This window comes from Fukomys damarensis, unplaced genomic scaffold (assembly GCF_012274545.1).
Source record: "Fukomys damarensis isolate Sample0158 unplaced genomic scaffold, DMR_v1.0_HiC HiC_scaffold_24, whole genome shotgun sequence".
NCBI classification, from domain to species: domain Eukaryota; kingdom Metazoa; phylum Chordata; class Mammalia; order Rodentia; family Bathyergidae; genus Fukomys; species Fukomys damarensis.
The window spans coordinates 26,618,707-26,629,304 of record NW_022900936.1 but is presented as its reverse complement, the minus strand read 5'-3'; the positions used below and the strand labels follow the sequence as shown (position 1 = coordinate 26,629,304).

Here is a 10,598-nt window from a genome sequence, read left to right as displayed (position 1 = left end):
TATACAATATCAGATATATGTATATTTAAAGATAACTCACACAGTTGTCATGTGGATGTCATAGAGAAACCTTTAATTATTTTTCTTATACTTCCCCTCATTAAAATTGAGCCCCTTTATAAGATTTTAATTAAGTTCCTTATTCAATGCAGCAGGATGAGAGAGGCTCACCATGTTTTGAAGACAATGAAAGAAATTCTGCCACATCAGAGGGCCACATCTATATAGCACATATATTTTTTTTTCTGGGCTCTTGGAGCAAAATTTCAATGCATTATTATGGTGCAGCCTTATTGCAGGCACCTTTCTGAAACAATATTCTCAGCACTGATTCAGTCAGTGGACAGATTCTCAAAAGTGCTACAGAAACCAGTATTCTGAGGGAGAATACATTCTTTCTGTAGCTTAGTTTGTGAGATGTGATTTCAGTGACAAAATAGTGACCCAAACAGGCACAGCATGTTTAATGTATAGATTTATTCATCATATATTGTATTGCTATACACATAGCTTGTGGGTTATTTATTCCACAGTTATAAATAGATACTTTCCATCTGGTCAAACCTAAAGTAGAGTACTTATCATCTTGATGAAATATTTTTAAACAGCCCCATTCCCTGGGACATTGGCTTTTTGGGGTCGATGCAAAGACAACCATGGACTACTTGGTAGCATTACAACAATGCTCCATGTTGAGTGTAATGTTAAGTGCTCCCAATACAAGGGCAATCAGTACACACAGGAGTTCTAAAGATTCCCCTGGCTGATTTCAGCTATCTGGTGTGATGGCAATAGTAGCTATTAAGGAAAAGTAATCCTACATATTCCACATATATTTCAAAATTTATCATTTAAATTAATGTTTTCAATTCTCATTCATAATCACTATTTAGGCCAAGTGTGGGGTAGCTGGGGTGCTGTGTCACCCAGTGGTGGCGATGGTGCAGGTGGGAGGGGGTGGGATACGCTGGGTGCATCCCCAGGGTCACATGGTGCACAGTATGCAGAGTCCGTCGGTTGGTTGGTCCTGGACTGGTGCAGTGGGAGTGGGGCCATGAGGAGAGTAAAGGCAGCCCCACTGATGACTGATAATGAAAAAGCATCCACTTAATGGAAGAGGAATCAGCACGGGAGCCCATTTGGAAGCCAGGGACCATTTAAAAAAACTGGTATCCAGCTCACATAGAAGACTTTGACTACAAAGAAGGAAAAGCGCTAATCCATTTCAAGCATTGGAACCATCGTTATGATGAATGGTTTTGCTGGGATAGTCCTTATGACCCTTGGAGAAAATACAGCTGAGGAAAGAGGGTTTACATGAAGAGAATGGATCTTCTGAATTTCAGATAAAGGAGCAGGTCCTTGCTTGCTGGTCTGATTGTTGCTTTAACTCAGCCAAAGTCAGCACTGTTAACAAGAATAACTATTGCAGGTAAGGCTAGGCCTAAAGAAACAAGTCACAAAAGGCTTTCATCATCTTCTGATAAAAGACAGAAGTTCAAAGAGCAGAGGAAAGCCACAGTCAGTGTGAAGAAAGACAAAGAGGATAAAGCCTTGAAGAAAGAAAAGCAACCCAAGCAGCCTGACAAAGAACAAAAGTTAATCTGTTCTGGAAAATGAAAGATGTCTGAGAAAATCCTTCCCAAGAATGAGAATAAAGATAAAGAGAAAATTTCAGAGAATGACAGGGAGTACTCTGGAGACACCCAGGTGGACAAGAAACCTGAAAATGACATTGTGAAGAGTCCACAGGATAACTGGAGGGAGCCAAAAAGAAAACAAGGCAGACCCCCTTCCATAGCTCCTACTGCTGTGGATTAAAACTCTCATGCTTTACCACCAATAACATTAGAACTGAGAATATGGAAAATATCAAAAGGAAGTGAGTTCCCATTAAAACATCCTTGACTTGACAAAAATTTATCCCAGGAAAAGTAAAAAACAAAACAAAACAAAACAAAACAAAAACTGCTCTGAAACAGACTTATCCAGGAGACAGTCTTCCAGGCTATCCACTAATAGGGCCCATGAGATCCTAGATCCTGATTTGGTTGTACCAGTTTTGGTTTGTAAAGATGATGTGAATCCTGTGCAAGATACACCAGCTAGTAACAAGGAATCAAGAATTAGGGGCTGCAGGTTTGGAGATGAACTGCAAGTCAATGGAAGAAAACACTATGAGAATAGAACTGACATCTCCTCTTGCTGAATTGAAAGAGATTTCAGTGGTAGTACCAGATACTTTTAAGAAAACAGATGATTGTGTGACATCAAATGTACAAGCTATGTGACAGGAACCTGGAAAAAAGCAGGGGGTGGCTATCTTATTGGCAGACCAAGTAAATTTCAAACCAAAACTAATGAAGAGGACAAAAAAGTCACTACATCCTTGTAAAGGGAACAATCCAAGAGGAAGAGATGACAATCATAAATATATGTGCAACAAATACTAATGCCCCCAACTACACAAAACAATATTAAGGGACATGAAAAACAAAATAAGTATTAATACAATTGAAGTGGGGGACCTCCATAAACCACTGTCAAAAGTAGACAGATCATCTAGACTAAAAGTCAACAATAAAATACTAGAACTGAACCAAGCTTTTGAACAATAGACATCTACAGAGTGTTCCATTCCACAAAAGCAGAATATACATTCTTTTCAGTTGCACGTAGGTCATTTTCCAAAATAGACCACATACTAGCTCATAGAACATGTTTAAGTAAATGCAAAAGAGTTGAAATTATCCCATAGTGCAATTAGACTGGAGATCAATAGCATAAGAAACTGCGATAATTTCACAAACATATGGAAATTTAATAACACTCTCCTGAATAGCCAATGGATCACATAGAAAATTAAAGAAGAAATTAGAGTTTTTACAATTGAATGATAATGCCAATACAACATACAGGAATTATGGGACACAATGAAAGCAGTTCTACAAGGGAAATTTATAGCAGTGAATGCCCACATTAGAAAAACAGAATGAGCTCAAATAAACAACTTAATGCTGATTAATAAGTTTCTAGAAAAAGAAGAGCAAGACCAACCCAAAGCTCTTACAAGGGAGGAAATTATAAAGATCAGAACAGAAATCAATGCAATGGAGAATAAGATGACAATACAAAAAAAATTCGATGAATCAAAGAGTTGGTTTTTTAAAAGAATAAATAAAATTGATAAATCCTTATCCAACCTCATCAAAAAAAGGAAAAAAATAGGCTCAGATACATGCAATTAGGAATGAAAAAGGTAAAGTCACAACAGATCCAGGAGAAATCCAGAGGATCATCAATGCATACTTTGAGAAACTGTACTATAATAAAATGGACAATACAGAATAAATAGACAGATTTCTAGATACATATGAATTACCAAAGTTGAATGAAGAAAATATAAAAATTCTAAGCACCTCAATTACAATCAGTGAAATTGAAAATATAATTTAAAATTCACCACCACCAACAACAAAATAAACCCAGGTCCTGAGGGCTTTACTGATGAATTCTACAAAACATTTAAGAGAAGAACTATTGCCACTACTTTTGAAACTTTTCAATGAAATTGAAAGGGAAGTGATACTTCCAAATTCATTCCCAAAAGCAAGTTTGACTTTGATTCCAAAATCAGGGAAAGACCCAAGCAAGAAACAGAACTACAGGCTGATCTCATTAAAGAACATCAGTGCAAAAATCCTCAATAAGATACTAACAAACAGAATACAGAGGGTCATCAAGAAGATCATGCACCCTTACCAAGGTGGATATATCCCAGGGATGCAAAGATGGTTCAACATATGTAAATCAATAAATGTAACACATTATATTAACAGAGTCAAAGATAAAAACCATATGATCATCTCAATAGATGCAGAAAAAGCATTCATCAAAATTCAACTTCCATTCATCATAAAAACCCTGCAGAAAATTGAAATATATAGTCTTTATCTCAACTTCAGAAAGGCTATCTATGAAAAATCAACAGCCAATATCATAGTAAATAGTAAACAAACTGAAAATCTTCACACTAAAATCAGGAACAAAACAAGAATGTCCACTGTCACCACTCCTGTTCAATATAGTTTTGGCAATATTAGCAAAGCAATTAGACAGGAGAAATAAATAAAAGTAATACAGGTAGGAAAGGAAAAAAATTAAACTGTCATTATTTGCTGATGACATGATACTCTACATAGAAGACAAAAAAAGAAAAAGAAAAAAACAAAAGACTCCACCAAAAGACTTTTAGGCTTAATTCTGGTCAGATTCAGAGTAGCTGGATAAAAGGTCAATACTAAAAAATCAATAGCCTTCTTATAGATGAATAAAATCACTGAGAGAGAAATTAGAGAAATAATCTTTCACAATAGCATCCAAGAAAATGAAATATCTAGGAATCAATCCAATGAAGGAAGCAAAAGACCTCTACATTGAGAACTACAAAACTCTGAAAAAAAAAAGAGATCAAAGAGGATATAAGAAAAATGGAAAGACATCCCTTGTTTCTGGGTAGAAAGAACCAATGTAATGAAAATGGCCATACTTCCAAAACTGCTATACAGATTCAATGCAATCCCAATCAAAATTCCAACAGTGTATTACACTGAATTAGAGAAAACAATCCAAAGTACATTTGGAACCAGAAGAGGCCTAGAATAACAGAAGCCATTCTAGGCAACGGAGACATGACAGCGGGTATTACAATCCCCAAACTGTAACCATACTCCAAAGCCACTGTGATAAAAACAACATGGTACTGGCAAAGAAAACATACCATGGGATCAGTACAATAGATTAGAAGATGCAGAAACAACTCCAGACATAGTCATCTGCCTCATCTTTAACATAGAAGCCAATCATCCCCACTGGAGAAAAGATAGCCTCTTTAATAAATGATGTTGGAAAAACTGGATTTCAACTTGCCAAAGATTAAAACTAGACACCTATCTTTCACCATACACTAAATTAAAATCCAAGTGGATTAAAGATAAATATTAAGAAAGAATCACTAAACTTGTTGGAAGATAAGTTAGGCAGAACTCTTGAAGACAGTGGCATAGCAAAAGACTTCATGAACAAATCTTCAGTAGCAGGAGAACTAGCACAAACAATCAAAAACTGGGATCTCGTCTTTTTTTTTTAAAGCTTCTGCACTGCAAGAGAAACCACCAACAGAGCTAAGAGACAACATTGGAAAAAATTTTACCAGCTGTTCATCAGACAAAGGTCTACTATCCAGAATATATGAAGAACTCAAGAATATCAGATCCCCCAAATTTATAAAGCCCATTCAAAAATGGGCATCTGAAATGAACAGACATTTCTCAAACAAAGAAGTAAAAGCAGCAAATAAATACATGAAAAAAATGTTGAAACAACACTGAGTTTTCACTTCACCCCAGAAAGAATGGCTGCTATCAAAAAAATCAACCAATACCAAATGTTGGTGGGGTTGTGGGAAGAAAGGAACGATTCTTCATTGTTGGTGGGAGTGCAGACTGGTGCAACCATTGTGGAAATCAATAAGGATACACCTCAAACAACTAGAATTAGAAGTCCCATTTGACCCAGGAATTACCCTGTTGTGTATCTTCCCCAAAAATTAAAAGAATCGTTCCACAGTGAGATATATTCACCCATGTTTATAGCGGCACAGTTTGTAATAGCTAAAACTTGGAAACAGCCTAATTGCCCATCAACTGGAGACTGGATAAAGAAGATGTGTAGTTTTTTTTAATAAAATGGAGTACTACTCAGCCATAAAGAATGAGAAACTAGAGCCATTTATAGCTAAGTGGATGCATATTGAGGACATACTCAAGTGAAATTAATAAGACTCTATTACATTACAATTATTTGTAAATATTATATAGTTTCTCTGGTTTGATAAACCAAAAGTGTAAGTAAGAAACAAAATGTATAATTGATATTGTGTAATAGGAAAAAATGTCTAAAAGTATAGGGGAAGAGGGAGGTGTAAGGGAAAGATAAGAAGGGAAAAGAAAAAAATACAAGAAAAGGAAAATCATGGAAACAGTCTCTGCAAGATGGAGAGGTGAAGGGAGGGCAGGGGAGTGGGGATAAAATAAGAACCAAGATCTATCATTTAATGATGAATGTAATCGTATTGTATACCTAAAATGTACCAATAAAGAAAAAAGGAAAAAAACTCATAATCGCTATTTAAACTGGTATTAAATTAATTTTTATTCATCACATCCTTTTAGATCTCAAATTTTATTATTCTAAATATCATTTTAGAATATGATAGTATATTTAAGTATCATATGGAAAATATTTGTTATGAGGGTAGCTCATTGTACTGTGTATTGTCAGTACTAGTACTTCCATCTGAAAACAACTTGAAGAAAGAGGATATAATATTAGTATTGCTTTCAGATGATATAATATATTGTTAAAATATGATATATTATTAAAGTATATTAAATAATATATAAGCATATATGCATATATTTTGGGGGAGGCAAGTTATCCTACCCCAAGAGACTGGTACACAATACTCAAAACCAACAACTTAAAAGAGGAGAGGCTTAAACAGTCTCATGATTTCAGGGGGTTTAGTCCATTGGAAGTTGGATCCAAGGCAGAAACATCATGGAAGAAATATGTGATATGGCAAAGGTTTTTAATCTATCATGGCTAGGAAAAGGAGCAGGAAAATGGTGTCAGCAAGCCCTAAGGCACTGAACTAGACTCTAGGGCATGCCTCTGTAGCACACATACTGAGATGGGTGCTCCACAAATCCCCTAGGTAGATCCCAAAGCCAATTAAATTGACACGCTACCTTAGCCATCACATCTTCACTTCATATTTTAATGTTTTGCCCAAAATTTCCAAGATAAAAATAACTGCAGTAATAATGGGATTTCTTACCTTGGCTCTGACTTCTATAGCAATAGCATGACTACTTTACTGTTAAGTAAGAAAACTATTGGTTTAAAGTATATATTTTAGTATCGTAAAATATGTTAAATATCTAGTTTGATAAAATTTTAACTTGTTCTTCCATTTTCTGATATCTATCATGTTTTTTACTAGAGTGAATAGCATCTCCCCAAAATCATTGTTCATACAAAATCTGTGAATGTGATCTTTTTTGAAAATACTCTTTGTATGTAGAATTTGTTCAGGTGGGGGTCATACCTCAATATTGCGGATCCTACATTCACGACTGGATCCAGGTAAGTGTGTGTGTGTAGAGTTAGAGAGAAACAGAAAATACCAGCAGAGATTGGGATGAGCCATTTATAAACCAAGGAACACGGCAGATGGTTATCACCAGAATCTAGATGAATGTCATGGAACAGACTTTATATCAAATCCTATGGAAGGCACCAACTCTGATAATGCCTAATTTAGGACATCCGATCTCCACAACTATGAGTAAATAATTTTCTTTGTTTTAAATCACCAAGTATGTGGTACTTTCTTGTGGCAGACCTGACATACTAATACAGATTTCATCTAATACATTTTGAGACAAAATGAAATATCATATCATTTATATAATATTCTTGTTTTCATTATTTTTAACAGTACGTACCATTTTTCAATGACCTGTTTGACTCGGAAATATTTGGTGGAATATTTTTAAATTTCTAAGTGCTAGAAACTCCAAAATTGTGCTATTAATATTTAATTTATGGTATTGTAGCTTAAAAATGTATTATGAATATTTTAACTTCAGAATATATTTCGAGATTCTCTCTGTAACTTAATAATTGGCAATTGACCAGGAGGGTCAATAAATAGTTATGTAAAACTTCCTAGAATAGAAGAAAATATTTATTATGTGCTATAAGTACCAAAAATACATGTGTGTGTATGTTTGTGTTCATTATTCTAAGCCTTTATATATATTTTTGTGCTCTTTTTTTCTGAAAAGAGATATGCTGTTTGCCTCTGTAAGTTATGTGCCTTTCACTTATCTATTACTGATAATTGTTCCACATTTCAGAGTTTTACATTTGAATGATATCTAAGCTTTGATTCTTCATCATTAAAATATAAATTGAATCCATTTCCATTTCTTTCCACAATTTATTCATAGTTATTAATATTTTTAACTTTCTTGTATTTCTACATCTTATAACAGTTTTCCTGGTTTTGTGTTTTACTTAATGGATTATGTTTGTCACAAGAGAATGAATTGTCCCCTTGTATTTTGCTTTGATTTTCCTGCATTTTCTTCTGAGAACTATCAGCAGTTAGCTGGTGTTTTGTGCTCCTTTGTGTAATCATAAGTTTGTGTCAGGGCTGACAGTCAAAATTTGCTTTCTGCTGAATGACTTGACTTTGGGACTTTGACTTGAAGAAGACTTAGTTCTTTGAGGAGTTGTGTGAAATCAGAAACAAGAAGAGAGTTAGGAAAAAAGTAGGAAATCAGACAAAAACAGGCAGAGATTATTAAATAATCAAAAGAAGAGAGCTTGATGTCCTGCAAGCACTAAAATATGAAGTCAGCTCTCTAGGAGAAAAATAAGACCTTCAAATTAGTAAATTTATGGAGTATCTAGTGAAGCCATTGTGTCTCTTTTATTCTTGCTTTTAATATTTAAGAAAATAATTTTGGATTACATTTTCTAAGTTTCAAGATTTCTCTCTGGGTATTATGAGTAGGTTAATATTCTGTGATTTTCCTTCATTATTTCTCAATTGTTTACCTTCCAGCTTGATATCACTTGCGCTTATAAAACCAATTTTTAATTGGTATTTATGTGTCCTCAATCCAACTGGTATTAATATTCACTAGTAACACTTTTATCTTTTACCCAGTGACTATATTGTGAAGTCCTTTGATTCATATTTTAGATGCTGTTTTCCTTCCTATTATATTTCACATAAACAAATTTGCTACACATTACATACCCACATAACAATTTTTACATCTGCTTTCCTCCTTCAACTTGCTATGTTCCTAATTCTCTATGGACTTGGTTACAGTAAAGAATTTACAGGCTACAATTGTTTTTAGTCTTTATAATGTTTTTTGTTTTACCAAAGATGAATCTAATAGTTCCAGTTTAATTAATTTCACCAAGATATTTAATGTTTCCAATGCATGTTTTAGTATTGTATCATATTCTACATTTATTGTTCTTGCCTACTTTGTAGAATATCTTTAGAAATATAAATTTTCTTATACCTAGACTTTATCTTTGTCATTCTTACTTATAATTCATTCTCATAATATTGTATTATGTGATTTTTTTTTCTTCAGAAACACTTCTCAAAAACTATATCCTTTGGCCAGGGATTTAGCTCAGTGGTAATGTGCCTGCCTCACAAGTGCAAAGTCCTGGGTTCAATCCCCAGTACAAAAAAAAAAAAACTATAGCCCCTCACTCATGATACATTTATACTAATCATTGCATCTAATTTAACATATGTTGTTGATGTGTAACTTTCTTAATATATTTCCTCAATTTTTCATATACTTTAGCATCTTTGCTAGTTTCTATTTTCATACAAGGATCTTGGATTTTTTTTCCTATCTTTCAGCCTTTCTTCACCTTCAATGTGCTATTTTTGAAAATCAGCTGCAGATGTTTCCTAAAAGGTCAGTGGCTTCTCATAACAATATAATGTATATTAAATGTTCAGATCTACCTTCCCCATATAGTCTTCACTTCCTGTAACTAAACCTTAATGTGGATTCACCTTTAATTTTGTTTCAGAACAACTGCACAGAAGTGTAGATTTGTTTACATTTTCACAACTCCAGTGCGGTTGTCAACTGCCCAGAAAAGCATTTTCTTTTCATTGCTCTTAGGATTCAACTATTTATTCCCCTAATAGTGAATAGTGAAGGACATAGCCAAATGCCCATTGTCTCCCAGATAGTTTGCACTTCTTATGTAGATATGAAGAATTTAAGAAGATTCCAATTATCTAAATTTGCTCTTTTTATTCCACATCTCATATCTCCACAGATGCATTTTACACCTTCATCAGGTACTAATTAGTCATTTCAAATCTTAAGTACAAGTTTTAATTAGTAATTCCTGCTACCACCATCTCCTATCAGAACATTCCTGTTTCTCACTCTGCTCTATATAGTTAGCCATTTACAATTTGGCTTAGAGCAAAACATTAAAAACAATTCCTAACTAACCTCTTTCTCTTGTCCTCCATATTTAATAAATTGGCATCATTGTGCTTTTACTTCAAAACACCTCAGTCCAACATTACTTCCACCAACATTATGACAGCTCAATCTAGCATAAGCTTCATCATGTTAATGCTTTTCCTGCTTTCTACTTTACCTGGCTTTTTCAATAATGTAACAGATGCTGCTACTCTCATGCTTGACTCACATCAATGACATCACATCATGCTTAGAATAAAATCCAAACTATTAACATGACCAAGATATTAAAAGTCTGGCTCTTGCCAACCTCGACTATTAAAATTGTCTCTGGATTCCTAAGCCTTCAGCTGCAATCTTCACACACTCTTTCTTCAGGTCCTTACACTTGCTGTATCCTTTGCTTTAAATGTGATGTCTTTGTTCATGGTTGCCCAACCTGGCTCACAATAAGTAAAGAGGAATTTTCTTGGGCTTTATATA

The 10,598-nt window shown here is 34.3% G+C and overlaps 1 pseudogene; it reads left to right on the top strand.

The window, feature by feature from the left end:
* Window positions 1-1,091: 1,091 nt before the first annotated feature.
* Window positions 1,092-2,291, top strand: LOC104847479 (annotated as a pseudogene).
* Window positions 2,292-10,598: the final 8,307 nt, after the last annotated feature.